The following is an 11,132-nucleotide window of genomic DNA, read 5'->3' as shown; positions in this document are numbered from 1 at the left end:
CGGTGGCACGTGCCTGTAATCTCAGTTACTTGGGAGGCTGAGGTAGGAGAATCATTTGAAACTGGGATGGGGAGGTTGCAGTGAGCTGAGATCATGCCATTTGCACTCAGCCTGGGCAACAAGAGGGAAACTGTCAAAAAAAAAAAAAGAGGAAGAAAAAGAAAAAATAAATGGAACAGCCCAGACTTTACCACTGCACAATATATCCATATAACAAAACTGTATTCATATCCCCTACATTTATACAAAAAAACAGAAATGTATATTCTTTTTTTTTTTTTTTGAGACAGAGTTTTGCTCTTGTTACCCAGGCTGGAGTGCAATGGCGCGATCTCGGCTCACCGCAACCTCCGCCTCCTGGGTTCAGGCAATTCTCCTGCCTCAGCCTCCTGAGTAGCTGGGATTACAGGCATGCGCCACTATGCCCAGCTAATTTTTGTATTTTTAGTAGAGACAGGGTTTCACCATGTTGACCAGGATGGCCTCGATCTCTTGACCTTGTGATCCACCTGCCTCGGCCTCCCAAAGAGAAATGTATATTCTTAGAAGGTTCTTCAAATGTTCTTGAAACCCCTAAAATTTTGGTGCAAAGTATGATGTGTCTCATGTCTCTAGGGAGCTGTAGCTTTCTTTAGATTCTCAGAGGGGTTCTTGACCCCACGAAGGTTAAGAACACTTGCTATAAGCTGCTGGTTCTCCAACTTTACAGCAACCTTAGTAGTAGTAAAGCAGAAGAGAGGAGGGGAGTTTGGTATAGCATAAGATGATATAGCAGCTTTGTTTTTAAAACATTGGTCCAAATACCTAAATTGGATATGTATGTGTGTGTGTGTCTGTGTATAGTGGTATCGTTTCTAAGTAGTTTGGTGGTAGTATTATTACCAGAATGAGTATGAGGTATTAAAATCATAGTAAAAGTGATTGAAATAGCACCAGCTAAAAATTATTGAACTTACTGTATGCCACATCCTGATACCTCGTGCAACTAGAACTGCTACCTGATTTAGATATATTGTCCCATTTAAACCTCAGAACAACTGTGAAATGAGTTCTGTTATTAGTCCCATCATACAGATGAGAAAACGGAGGCTTAAATCTGCCAGGTATTTTGACAAAAATCACTCAAGGAGTAAGTCATGAAGTTGTGACTCAGACAAGACTTTACATTACATAATATTCATTATATTCTTTAGGCAGTGTCAGAGTAGTATGTCGAACGTGACGTACTATAGTATAGCAACACTAAAACTAAAAATAATACTAATACAAACTAAAATAACACCAAAATTATTAGCAGGTCCGTTGCTGTTATTGCTACAAGTGAAGGAAAGGTGCATGCTACATTTTAGTACAAATTGTCTAGCAGCAAATAGATGATGAATAATTACAATATAGCTAGATTCATTAATATAATTGTTGCCATCCATTTTGGAGATCTCAGTTTATTATGGCATCATTGCTGTGTCTAAAATTATAAAAATAAAAGAAAATGTTGCTCACATTACTCTTTACCCTGGTATTAAAGGAAGCATATTATAGTGGAGCATTATGTTATTTCTGCTAATAATGGGAACAATGCAGATTGCTCAGCACAGCACACTATTGGTGTATTATTGCACTCTGTCTACATGCATTATATTTTTTGCACTATATTATGGTAAAAAAATAACATGATTGATGACAAATACAGGCAGCAGAACATACAATACTGGTATACATCTATAAATTATAAATACTGGGATTCTTACAATATGTGTATTCAGTCAGAAACTAAAGTAGGCCAGGCATGGTGGCTCACGCCTGTAATCCCAGCACTTTGGGAGGCCAAGGTGGGTGGATGACCTGAGGTCAGGAGTTCAAGACCAGACTGGACAACATGGTGAAAACTTGTCTCTACTAAAAATACAAAAATTAGCTGGCCATGGTGGTGGGCATCTGTGATCCCAGCTACTCAGGAGGCTGAATTAGGATAATCACTTGAACCTGGGAGGCAGAGGTTGCAGTGAGCGGAGATCGCGCCACTGCACTGTCTGGGTGACACGGCAAGATTCCATCTCAGAGAAAAAAAAATAAACCTGCATTATCATTTCAGCATATATTGGAATAGTACCAATTCGGTACATACTTGAGTAGTATCTCTCTTCAGAAAATACTTCCTGGCTGGACGCAGTGGCTCATGCCTATAATCCCAGCCCTTCGGGAGGCCGAGGCAGGCACATCACCTGAGGTCAGGAGTTTGAGACCGGCCTGGGCAATATGGCAAAACCCCATCTCTACTAAAAATACAAAACTTAGCCAGGTGTGGTGGCGCATGCCTGTAATCCCAGCTACTTGGGAGGCTGAGGTGGGAGAATTGCTTGGACCTGGAAGGCGGAGGTTGCAATGAGCCAAGATTGCGCCACTGCACTCCAGCCTGAGTGACACAGCAAGACTCCATCTCAGAAAAAAAGCAAAGGAACTAAACTGTATTATCATTTCAGTATATATTGGAACAGTACCAATTTAGTACATAATTGAGTAATATCTCTCTTCAGAAAATACTTCCCATGTAAGTATTAGCATGGTTGTGTCTTTTTGCTTAAATTATAGATTGACACACTGGTTATTATATTGGCAGAATTTCTTCCATTTTGAAAGTAAGCATGACATGACTTAGTAGTAATGTCATCACAAATGCTAACATCACTACACCATCATATAGAATGACGTAGGAAAAGGATTACTTCCACTATCAGGGATGGCATAGAACCTGAGTGATTCCAGTGTGTCTGGCCATTCGCCTGTAAAAATGGAAAAGTCTCAGTCCAAAGTTCTCCTTTTGAGGAGCAGTGATGTTTCTTTATTTCCCTGTGAAGCTCCAGTCACAAAGGTGGTTTCTCAGATCCAATATACACTGTAGTATAGATCAGTGGGCTCCATATTTGCAGTTTTGTTGTTGCTACTAAACCTACAGGTGACATTAGCATAGTGGCTGTATTGCTCTCAAAACTAGAGGAAAGGTAGGATTATGTACAAGGGAGGAGGTGCTACTGTTTAAAAACGTATGTGGAATATCATGTTATTGCTGCAGAAATAGATGATAGAGTGGCATTGGGGCACTATGTTGTGGATTAGCAATGTTGCCAATCTTTCTACAAAAACAGCATATGGGATAATCCACTAGTAATGATGGTACAGGTCCTCAGAAATGCTTAGGACCAGAAGTGTTTCAGATTTCATTTCTTTTTAATATTTACATCATACTTACCAGTTCAGCATCCCTATTCCAAAAATCCAAAACCCCAAATGCTCCAATAAAGATTTCTTTGAGCATCATGACAGCACTCAAACATTTTCAGATTTTGGAGTTTGGATTTTTGGAAGTGGGATGCTTAATCTGAACCAGTATTGCAGACAGTACATTTCAATATGGCTGAAGGGAATTGCTGTTTCCTGAGTCTTGATGATTGCACGTGGCATGAAAGGAAAGTGATGTGGAGAAAGTTGATAGGTGGTTAAGTGAACAGAACACATGCTCTGGGACCATTAGGCTGGCTTCAAATTCTAGCTTTGTCCATCACCGCCTCTGTGACTTGGTCAAGGAGTGCGACCTCTCCGAATCTTAGACCTATCGTCTGCAATGTGTGCCTTCTCATGACTTGAGCCAGCTTTGCCTGTGAGGAATTATGTGACATAATGATTGTGACGTGCTTTCCACAGTCAGCACTCAACAAATGCCCCATCTCTGCCTCACAATCATTGCTACAGCTTGAAGATTATATGGTGCCATAACTAAATAGCATGTTCAAGGACAATATCAAATCGTTTATAAATATAAGGACAACTCTTCTTGATGCTCTGGCTAGTAGGGGCATATCATGCCAAGATGACAATATCTTATTTAAAAGAGACCACTCAAAATTTCTCTCTGTTCACCAGTTTGTTGTTGACTATTTGGAGCTGGGATAATTGAAATATTGGTTGTTTAATATAGGATCTTGTGGTAGAATTTTTATTAACAAGATGTTGATAACCTAACATAGCAGGATATAGCAGTAATATTGCACACAATACTACAGTTTAGGACCACACAGCACAGCATAGCCTAAAGAAAGTAACTGCTTTGAGGTGGCCAAAGCTGGCAGAAGCAATGTGATTTTATGCTTCACTTTATCATATACAATTGTGGAAACAGAAATGATACCATGTTGTACTGAGCTGCATTATGTCAACCTACACCTTTTGCCTTGCAATTCAAATAGCAGTAACACTAGCACACTATAGTGAGTTATGCTGTTTATATTAATAGTTATATGAATATAAGTCATTAGATTTAATGACTTTCAGTAGTAGGGTATTTCCAGCGTTTGAAATAATGCTACTTTGTGTGATGTTAAAGTAAAAATTATAGTCACATTTGTAATACAGTACTTCCAGTTCCATAGGACTGACACTATGCTAGTGTACACATCTGTAATGTTGCAAGGATGTGCCTAACTCATCATATTATGAGAGCTTCAGAAATTGGCAGCAGCGATATTCTAAATCAGCGGATTGACAGACTAGGCTTCACGCGTCAGATCTCTCCGGCTGCCTGTTTTGTACAGCTCACAGGATAACAGTGGTGTTTACATTTCTAAAAGCTTGCAAAAAAAACCCTCAAAGGAACAATGTTTTTGGCATATAAAAATGTACAAAATTTAAGTTTCAGTGTCCTTAAGTTTTATTAGAACATAGCTGCTTTGGAACTGTAATAGCAGAGTTAAATAGTTGCATCAGAGGCAATAAGGCCCACCAAGTCTAAACCAGCTACTCTGGCTCTTTAAGAAAAATGTTTGCTGACCCCAGGTTTAAACAACCCTGCATTGCCTAATGTGCATATGAGTAGAAAGTATTGTATTTTGAATGTAGTAAAAATGAAGCCATTGTGTCATATTACAATATGCTATTTCTAATCATAGGCAACCCAAGTAGCATTATGATCTCCTATTGTATATTGCCTTTACAGTGTCCACATGCTGCTGAATTATAGTATCCTAAACTAGAAAGTATTGCTATCTTGACTTACTACCTAGAAGAGGGAACTGGCGTCTGATGTAAGATGGGACTCTGGTGCCCAGCTGCATATTGCTATGGTTAAGGGTAAAAAGTGTGGAGTAAGGCCTGTTTCTTACTGGCGCTAGTATCTTTGGGTAACTTGCTTTTTGAGACTTAGTACATCATCTGGTGGTCCCAAGATTCACATGAAATGTTGTAAAGGGCTCTGCATGGTACCTTGTAAACAGAAGGTTTTGATAAATAATATGGTGAGGGTGGTTTATTCATTCATTCAGCAAATGCTTTCCGGGTGTCCCTGAAGTTGGGGAGTTACTCCAAGCAGTGAGGATACAACAGTCAACACAGATGAGGCCTTGCCACATAGGGTGTGAGGAGGGGACTCTGGCAGTAAATGAGAAAATAACAGATTCTAGTGAGTACCATGGTGTGAATGAAACAGTAGGCCGTGAGAGAGCATTTCTGGGTGTTTGGTGGAAAACTGCTAAGGCCTGGATGACAAGGAGGAGGCTGCTATCTGAATGGTTTAAGATATAATGTAGCTAGATTGCTATTTATTGACTCTGTAGTTTACTCTCTTACACTGTGGAAGAGATTCCCAGCACTGGTACAGTGAGCCTCCATAATTTAGACGCCAATGGGGATCCCAAAGGTTAATGGCATCTATCAATTTGTAAAGACAAAATCCTTAATAATCCTTAAGGACTGGAGTAGGGTTCCTCACCTTTGGTATTGTTGAAATATTTGGCCGAACAAGTCTTCGTTGTTGGGGGCTGCCCTGGGCTTTGTAGGATGTTAGCAGCATCCCTGGCCTCTATCCATTACATGCCAATAGCACCGCCCCTTCCCCTACAATGTGTCTTCTGCCATTGCCAAATTGCCCCGCAGGGCAAAGCTGTCTTGGTCTATAACCACTGGATCGAGGGAAATGATGCCTGCAAAGCCCCCAGCAGGAATTTTGGTCACTACAAGCAGCATGTGTGTGACGAAGTCATATTACTAGAAATGCCCCCAGCTGACTCCCCAGCCCATATGTGCCAACTGGGGACATCTTTGCAAAGCTTCTAAACTGCAGACACTGCAAATGGCCCTCAGGGGTCTGTTCAATTATTATGACCTCCGATATTGATAGTAATAAAGCTGTGTTCTTTCTGCCTATAATTTTAATAATTTACTAAACTATACAGTGTCCTATAACAAGAGCTATATTATCCTCTACAGCGCTGTACTGTTCATAATTTAAATAATAATGTACATTTCCTCATTCTAAACTACTTCACACATTAAATAGTAGTTTTTACCAACACCATTACAATCATACTTTAGTGTGCTACATTATTTGAATTCTGTGCTCCCTTCAATACTGCTAATAAAAGGACAGCACATGCGCTGGCCAGTCTAATTTTAGGACACATGGAGTTATCACTGCATTGCCGTGTCTAGGCTGCATTGTATTATTCTGCCCTCAATAAATATTACAATTGTTCTATCATTTTATAAATTTTACCTAGTATATGCCTACAATGAATTTTATAATTATACATTTATATACATACATATATTAAATATTTATATTTTAGGAAGAATGTTGATAACACTATGATTAGCTATAGATGGCTTTTGAATCTGTTACAAATTATATTGAATGTCACAGCCTATAACAGTAACTAGTTGTATTATATAATGCTCTATTAAACTGTATCACATTATAGTCCATTTCTTATTTCAATAATTAGTGGTAAACTGCACATTTTAATAAAAAGTTCTTTGAAAAAAATACCTTTGGATATGTTTGGTATCCATCACATTGATATTGCATACAGACATCTCCTAGTGCAAATTGTAACAAATTGTAGCAAGATGGCATACTCTAGAATATTGTATTACTCCTTGCCCTCTGCAGTAATGATGGCGTTCCCACACAGCACTATACCACAGGGGTATACACAATCACCCCCTATGTTGGTAGCACTGTTCTTACTACTGTTCGTTTGCTGGAAAAGTAATTGTGGTTTTTACTGTACTTTTAATTGCAAAAACCGCAGTTACTTTTGCACCAACTTAATACTGCTTGCTTACTTGCTTAAATGTTTATTGAGAGTCTGCTTTGACTCAGACCCTCTTCTGGGAGAGGAAAATATAGTAGTGAAAAAGAATCAACAGACAAAAACAATTCTAAATGAACTCCTCTGGAGGAAGAGCAACGGGGAAAGGAGTGGAGGGCCGTGGAAACTGCAGCTGTAAACAGGGAGGTCAGGGAAGGCAGTCTGAGAAGGACGGACCCGCAGCCGCGGAGGGAGTAGGGCACGGAGGTATCTGGAGGAAACAGTGACCCAGGCAGGGGAAATGGCAAGTGCAGAGGCCCGAGGTGGGTGTCCACCTAGTGTATTTGAGGGGCAGGAAGTGCAAGGAGAGGGAACGTGCGGTGAGGTTGGAGAAGAAATGGGGAGAGACAGCAAATTGAACAGGACCTGGCAGGTCATGGTAGACCCATTTATTATTATATTTCATTTTCCCAAAAGTGTTCACAACTAACAACACTCTCAGTTTTTGCTCTGCTGCCTAGCACTTTTCATACTGATTTTCTGGTTGTCTATGCTATTTACAATAGCAGCAGTAAGATGATACAACAGCTACTTGAAAAACAACGTGATTTCTTGGATCATCTTATGCTGTAGGATACCGTACTATTTTCACACTCCTATTTTGCCAGGACTGTCTCTATTTTACCAAAATAATTCAATAATTCTGATGATTTTCCTGTGTGTGTGTGTGTGTGTGTGTGTGTGTGTGTGTGTAATTACATAATTATATGTAAATATATTACACATATTTTGCATCATTTGCATTCGATTATGCACATTATAACATAATACGCTTGACTTATTGTTGCCAGTTTTTAAGACATGTAATGGAGAATCGTAGGTCATGTGATGTTACTTTTGTTAAAAATTAATTAAAATATGATTTCTCTCTCTCTCTTGTTTTTGGGGAGTCTCGCTCTGTTGCCCAGGCTGGAGTGTGTGTATATAAATGATTTCTCTCTCTCTCTCTCTCTTGTTTTTGAGAAGGAGTCTTGCTCTTGTTGCCCAGGCTGGAGTATGTGTGTATAAACAGAGATAATTTTCAATACTAACAACAATACCAGCAAGAATACTGGTACTTTATAATAGTTACTGTCCTTCCATCCAGCTGCACGGCTCAGTACAATGTATGATACCATAGATAATGCTGTCTAAAGACTTATGCCATGACCTCCCACATTCAGGTAACTTCTCTTTGGTCTTTGAAAAATATGTGAGGAGAGCAGGGAGGATTTTTTCCCAGCTTTTAAGGAGAGGGAAGAGAAACTATGAAATACCTGGGGACAGTGGGATAGAAGTTGACTCGGGAAGGAATATGTCCCAGGGTGCGGACTGGTCTGCCCAGGTATGATAGGCAGCCCAGATGGGCTCAGCAGTTCAGTAGCCGTAAAAGTGCCATTGCTGCTTGTGTATTCTAAGGGAGATATGGGGAGAAAGGAAGACAAGGGAGGGCTTCTGGGCAGCAGACAGTGGCCTAGAAGTGGGAAGACAGGGAATAGCAGCTGTGCTCAGGGAGGTGAGCTAGCAAGCTGGCATTAGAGAGCAGGGATTGGAGGCCAGGCAGTTTAGAGAGATGGCAGTAAGATCAGTGGGTAGAAGACGTGAAGATACCATAGTACAAAATTGTTGTTGATTCATTCATCCATTCGAAGTACTTGACTGGCTGAGTGCCCTGACTTGGAAGCCAAATTGCCTGGCTTCTAATTCCCACGCTGCTCCTTTCCAACCACGTGACCTTGGGAGCACTACTTTCCCCCTTGTGTCTCCACTTCTCCATCTGTGTAATGAAGGTCATAGTTGCATCTGCTTCGTGGGTGTGCTATGAAAATCCCATGAGTTAAACAAGGAAGTCACTTCAAATGGTACCAGGCAGAGAGAGATCACAGTAAACGGTGCAAGCTTTGTCATTGTTATTGGTGGTTTTAGTTGTATTAAAGGCCAGGCCCTGTTCTGGGAGCTGGAGATGAAGTCCCGAGTGGTAGAGGAGTCCTTGTTCTTACGGAGCTGCAATACAAGTGAAACTGAAAATGAAATGATGTAAAGGAAAAGTAAAACCAGAGGAGCGGGGCCAGGGGAGAAGAGCAGCTGTACCAGGGGTCTCTGAGGAAGGGATTTTTGAAGGGAGCCTGGATGTTGGGAAGGAGCAGCCGCATGAAGGCCGAGGTCTGGGGCCTTCCAGGCAGAGAGCACAGAAAGAACGAAAGCCCTGAGTGGAGAGCATGCCTGGCATTTTCAAAGGCTGGGAGGCAGATCTGTGGAGCGCAGAGGGTCTGGGACAGAGTGAGTGGCACAGGATGGAGTGGGAAAGGGAGGCAGAGCCCAGGGCTGAGGCTCTGTAGGTCCCACAGCTCAGTGGCTGCAAACCTGGCTTCATATTAACATCACCTGGGGAGTTTTAACAAAACTAAAATGCCTGGGTTCTGCCCCAGAGATTTTTGAAAGGTCCCTGAATGGTTTGAACACACAGAAGACTCAGAGAAGCCCTGCTGTGGACTATGGTAAGGGATGTGTATGTTGTTCTAATTGCCCTGGGCAAGGCTATGATCAGATAATTGTTTCTGAAAAACTGCTCTGGTTGCTGTGTGAATGGACCATGGAGTGGGGCTGGGTGGTTGCTGAGAGGAGACCAGTGAGGACATAGATCTTCAGAGACCAGGGATGGGGGTAGTGACCGGGAAGGGGATGGCAGTAGTCGGGGCTGGGAAAAGTGGTGGTCAGGTTTGGTGTTTGAAGGGGAGAGCTTGTGAGTCTTGCTATAAGGCTGGCTTCGGGGGAAGGTGCAAATAGGGTGGCCCCAAGGTTTGGGGTTGGAGCTGTTAGTGGGGAGAAAAAAGTTTAATGAAGGGGGATCATAAGTTGTGCTTAGGACACTTTAAGTTGGAGAAAATTATTCAGTTTCCAAGTAGATAAATAGTTGCTTGGAGCTCTTGTGAGAAACAGCAAATCAGAGGTGCCTGGTGGGTCAGTTACATGAATGTAATCCCTGACAAGGGCATGAGGCACAGTGTGACTCAAGGATGCTATATTTATGCCAGAAACAGTGTAACAAAAATGATGTCACTTCATTGTTTAGAATGAGACCAGGGATGGAATTATACATAATTATATTACACATATTTTGCATCATTTGCGTTAGATTATGGGCATTATAACATAATATGCTTGACTTATTGTTGCCAGTTTTTAAGAATTATAATGGAGAATTGTAGGTCATTTGATTTTTTTTTTTTTTTTTTTTTTTAGGACAGAGTCTTGCTCTGTTGCCCAGGCTGGAGTGCAGTGGCGCAGTCTTGGCTCATTGCAGCCTCTGCTTCAGCCTCCCCAGTAGCTGGGATTACAGGTGCCCGCCACCAAGCCTGGCTAATTTTTTTCTAGAGACAGGGTTTCACCATGTTGGCTACTCTGGTCTTGAACTCCAGACCTCGTGATCCACCTGCCTTGGCCTCCCAAAGTGCTGGGATTACAAGCATGAGCCGTATCTGGCCTGTCTTATAAATCACCTAACTTGCTCTCTTTTATAAATCACCTAATTTTTCCTATAAATCACCTAGATCTGTGATAAGTTCATCTTTCTCAATATTAAGCTCAGTTTTTCTCTGGCCATCACCTTAGGTATAAATAGACTGTTTTTATACTTGTGACTCTATGAGTTTAGAGTCTTATCATTCCAGCTTAATAAATTGTGGCTCCTTATCTGATATCAATATATCAGTGTAAATATAATACATCTTTATATTTGTATGAGCAACAAATGAATTTATTCATTTACCAAGTGTGCAGAATGAATTACATCATCAGTTGTCACAATTCTATAGCTCCATGGCTGTTGAATCTTTGGCAAGTTTGCCTGTGATAGTATTGTGATTTTGAGAACAGCACTGGAGGCATAGTAATATTAAAAACTATAACAATGTAGTGGAATCGTTTTAGTATAAAGCAGTATAGTAACATCAGTTTTTCTAAAATATCAAGAGGATAATGTGCCCCTTTTTAAGAGTTTAAGTAGAATTCTCT

Source organism: Aotus nancymaae, unplaced genomic scaffold (genome assembly GCF_030222135.1).
Source record: "Aotus nancymaae isolate 86718 unplaced genomic scaffold, 86718_ANA_hifiasm-v0.15.2.pri h1tg000067l, whole genome shotgun sequence".
Classification (NCBI taxonomy): domain Eukaryota; kingdom Metazoa; phylum Chordata; class Mammalia; order Primates; family Aotidae; genus Aotus; species Aotus nancymaae.
Note: the sequence above shows the minus strand (reverse complement) of the source record.